Consider the following 5,166-nt stretch of genomic DNA (forward strand, 5'->3'; position numbering starts at 1 on the left):
TATATAACTGGTCACATCTAATGTCCTCTTTTGTACGACTCACAAGCTAAACTTTTATTTTTATGATTTTAAAGTTTTATAAAAATTAAAAGAAAATTCTAAAGCAGAAATCTTAAAATACTTCCTGGCTTTCTCATTACTGAATATATTTGCCAGTCTTTATTTATAGAATCAATGTAAATACAATTTAAGTCTTAACAGGCTATTTTATAGATACTAACAAATTGACTCTAAAATCCTTTTTTATAGAAAAGTATTGAACTAGAATAGCAACACGATCCAATTTTCACTTACCGTAAAGCTATTATTATCAAGACACTAAGATGTTGGCAAAATGACAGAGAAAGATTAATTCCACAGAAATAGAAAGCCCAGAAATGAGTGTACAAAAGCAGCTAAATTTTGACAGACACAAAAATAATTCAATGAATCAATAATGGGTAGTCTTTTCAACAGATAGTACTAGAAAAATTAGAGACCATTATTAAAGAGCCAATAAATTAGAAACTTTAACCCATATCTCACACCTCCTATAATGAATATAAACATATATGTCTAAAATTTGTAGAACAAAAAAGGAAGAAAAATCTTCATAATGTTAGGATAGGAAAACATAAATATCAAAAGATTATGTTAAAAAAAGATCAACTGACTTCATAAAAATCTTTTCATTTAAAAGCAATGGTAAGGGGGCTGGACAGATGGGTCAGTGGTTACACCACTGTCTGTTCTTGCAGAGGACTGGGGTTCTGTTACCAACACACACATAGTAGCTACCAACTGTACATACTTCCAGTTCCAATGGATCCAATGCTCTCTTCTGACTTCTGCAGGCACTGCATGCACAGGTGGATTGCTACAAAAAAAGTTTTTTAAATAAATAATTTATTGAGAATTCCATATATGCATGTAAGGTGTTTTGATCAAATCCATGCCCACTCCCTTCCCTCCAACTCCTCCAATATCTCCCCATCACTTTTTTTCTGATAACTTCATGTACTCTTTCTTGCTACAAGAATTTTTAAAGCCACAGACTAGCAGAAAATATTCTAATAATAACAATTTGTGTTTAGGGCATGTAAAGAACTCACCATTTAATAAAATAAATAAAGCAATGCAGTCTGCAAAACCAAGCAAATGTATAAAAAATACATATCAGAAGTTCACGAACAGTCATGGATAAGTAGTATCAATAGCATTAAATGTGAGTAGCCACCTTATATTATTTTTATGGGACAATGAGCTTGGCTTTGCCAGCAACAAATAGTTACAGAAAGACAGCTCAGTGCCACATATATAAAAAGATGCTTTTAGTTTGCTAAAGTCATAGTAGGGAGGGAGGGAGGGAGGGAGGGAGGGGAGGGGGAGAGGGAGAGGGAGAGAGAGAGAGAGAGAGAGAGAGAGAGAGAGAGAGAGGAAAAGTTGCAAGTATTAATGTTAGATTCTAACAAAAACTAAGAACATAAAAGATAATAAAGTAGTAGATGGGAATGGAATGGGTATAAGTTTAGGGATAAGTACTTTTAACTGGGAGTTGTGTACAGAATGAAGAGAAGGTGCAATCATGGAATGCCTTTCATCAGGATCCTCAGACGGAAGGAAGTGGCTGGAGGGAACTGAAATGTGATGAAATCAAAGAAAGGCAGAGGGGGAAAAATAAAAAGAAATCCAAGGAATAGCAAGGAGCCAGGATTCACTAGGGTACTTATTAGGATTTATAGACAGGAAGAAATCTGGACTTTTGTTGTGGTGGAAAGTCCTCATAAAATTTTGAGGAAATGATACAGTATGATTTTCAAAAGATAATGGTGGCCATTTAGAGAAGGATCATGGGGCAGGGTGGTGCAAGTGGTGGGTGAGACTGAAACTAGGGACTTTTTACAAGTCTTTCCTGTTTCTCTATTAGGATGGGAAATAATACTTATATTCACACAAAAGTTTCTAAGTAAATATCAATAGTTTATATATAGACAACACTGGAAACAACCCAGATATCCTCTAACAGGTGGATGGACAGACACATATTATTGCACCCTTACTACTCAGAAATAAATAGCATAGTTTTGTAGATTAAGGAATAGCATAGCCAAATAGGCATTTTGATGGTAAAAAGACAGACAGATGATAAGATAAAGTGTGAAATTACTTAGTTTCCAAGTGTAAGGGTCTGGAATCAATCCCCACCAGAGAAAACAACCAAGCAAGCAAGCAAACAAAGAAACAAACAAATTCCAAGACCATGATTCCATAATTACAACTATATGATTTTCTTTAAAGTCCTCACAGCTGAAACTAAATAAGATGAGTAGTTTCTGAAGATACTGGAGTGGGGGGGCAGTAATTCAGGAATGCATAACATAAGACAATATTTAGGGACATGGAGGTGTTCTGTATGCGTATAACTATGATGGTACTCCAAATAAAGTGTGATTTGCACTTAAGAGAAAAGGTAGCACAAAAATAACATGTTTCATCATAGCATTTTCATGCACATATGATTGATTATATTTTGTTCTTATTTGCCAGGCTCCTCTACGACCCGACCCCAACTCCCTCATATCTCTTGTTTCCCTTCCTACCCCAGAATAATCCCCTTTTAGCTTTCCCGTCACGTATATTACATTTTCCTGTTATTCCCCTTACATGTCTCTCTTTATATCTTTTACTTTCATACTTTCATGTGCTGGACACACACACACACACACACACACACACACACCCCTAAGTATTACATATACAAAAGCACGTGACTGCTTTTCTTTGTCATATGACAGCAAAATAAACTTTAACTCATTCATATTTCTGCAAATGCCATAATTTCACTATTTTACGATTGAATAAAATTGTTGCATACACGTTCCATTTCTTTTTAATATAGTCACTTGTTGATGGATGACTGGATTGTTTTCACAACAGCTTTGGTGAAAAGTGCTGCAATAAATGTGTGTGCCTGTATCTCTGTGCTATGTTAACTGAGAGTACTCCAGGAATATTGCCTGTTGTGGTATATCTGGGTAATATGGTACTTCTAGTTTTATTATTATTTTTTTAGGTATTCTCACACTAATTTTCACAGTGGCTTCACCAGTTTGTATTTCTACTGGAAGTTTATAAATGTTCCTCTTTCTCCATATTCTCACCAGGGTTTGTTGTTCCTTGTTAGTTGTTGAAAAAACTGGAAAGAGATGGAAGCAGAGTAATTTTAATTTGCATGCTCTCTGAAAACTAAGGAAAGTGAATTTGTGAAGTTGTTTCCTAGATTTTTTGATTTGACTATTTCTTTTTTATTTTCTTTTGGACATGTATGTTTAAGTCATTTACCAATTTAATGACTGGATGATTTGGAAGTTTGGGTGTTTAATTATTTTGAGTTTTTAAAAATATTTTATTTATTATTTTTTTAAATTTTATATGCATGCGTGTGTTGCCTGTGTGTAAGTAAGTACACCCGTGTCATGCAATGTCCATGGAAGACAGATGAGGCCATTGGATCCCTTCAAACTGGAGTTATGGATAGCTGATAGATGCCATGTTGGTGCTGGGATTCGAACCCCAGTCTCCTGCAAGAACAGTCAGTGTTTTTAACTGCTGAGCCATCTCTCCAGCCCCAATTTTTTTCAGTTCTTTATAAACCTTTTCTATCTGTTTCACATTGCCAAAGATTTTCTGTTCTTCTGCAGGCAGTCTAATCAATCTGCTGATTGTTCCATCAACTATGCAAAAGTTTTTAAATTCATATAATCCCACTTTTCAATTCTTGAGATTACTTCCTGTGATACTGGGTTCCTTTCCAGAAATGTTTGCCTATGACTATATCTTGACATGTTTTCCACTGATGGTTTCAAAGTACTGGGTCTTACTTCACGGTCTTCCACTCATGGTCTTACTTCATGGTGATCCATTTTGAATTGATTTTCCTACACAATGAGAGATATAGCTTTGGTTTCATTATTCTACAAGTGGATATCCAGGTTTCCCAGGGCCATTTTCTGAAGAAGTTAGATTTTTCCAAATTCACAGGAAAAATTGGTAGCCGTATGGGCTTATTTCTGGGTTTTTCTATTCGGTTGACCTATGTTCCTGTTTTGTGCCGCTGTCATTCTGCTATCACTATGGCTCCTTAGTATAATTTGAGAACAAATATGAAGATGACTCCAGCACCATTCATTCTTTTTTGGACTACATTGACTGTTTGAGGGCTTTTGTGCTTTATGTGAGTTTTAGGATTGTTTGTTTTTCTGGTTTGGTGAAGATGTTCGTGGGAATTTTGAAGAAGAGTTTACTGAATCTATAAAAGCCTTTTGGCAATGGAGACATTTTTACAATACTAATTCTGTGAGACTTTGAGCAGGGTTGGATACCTTTCATCTTCTAGTGTCATCTTCAATTTTCTTTTTCAGGTTTTTACAGCTGAAAATACTAAATGAATATCATAGTCATATGAGAAAGAAAAAAACAGTGGTATGAACAATGAGAGCAGAAGACATAAGTGAAAACATTTCAAGGTAGGGACAGATGATGAAAGGGCAACTAGGAAGCCATCCACCCTGTCAAATACAGCACACCATCAACTATGCAATACTAAAAGGGGTAGAAGGGAAAGATTAATAATGTTCTTGATTTCTAAATACCATAAAAAGACCTATACCTATTTGCAGAAGAACTTGGTTCTAGGATAGGAGAGGGAAAATAAAAGAGTCTATGACACCCAAATCCATAATTTGTTATGCCAGAAGATAATGAAACTTCCCATGAAAATCATGGATTTACATGGGAAAATAACATAGGAAATGAATACGTGCAATCTAATTGAAGGAACTTCCAAAGTGCAATGTAGGAACCTTTTGAGCATCAGAATAGTGTGGGTTTTATACAGCAGCACATGAAATAAATGCCCAAAGTTAATACAGTTATAAGCAAATAAATAATTATATAAACAGGTGGAGAAGGAACAACACTTTCCTTCACAAGTTTCCCACTAAGAAATGAATGAAATAAGGACAATACAAAAGTGTTAGTACACTTATCCTTACATATACTTATCGCACACCCCACCTCAAAGACGCTTCTCTTTCTCATGTTGCTTTTTTTTTCTAAGAGGTAGTATGGCAAGTTGTTTTCATTAAATACCTAATTTAAATATTTTTATTAAATATTAATTTAATT

The sequence above is a fragment of the Nannospalax galili genome, unplaced genomic scaffold, assembly GCF_000622305.1.
Source record: "Nannospalax galili isolate Female #2095 unplaced genomic scaffold, S.galili_v1.0 scaffold298, whole genome shotgun sequence".
NCBI lineage: Eukaryota > Metazoa > Chordata > Mammalia > Rodentia > Spalacidae > Nannospalax > Nannospalax galili.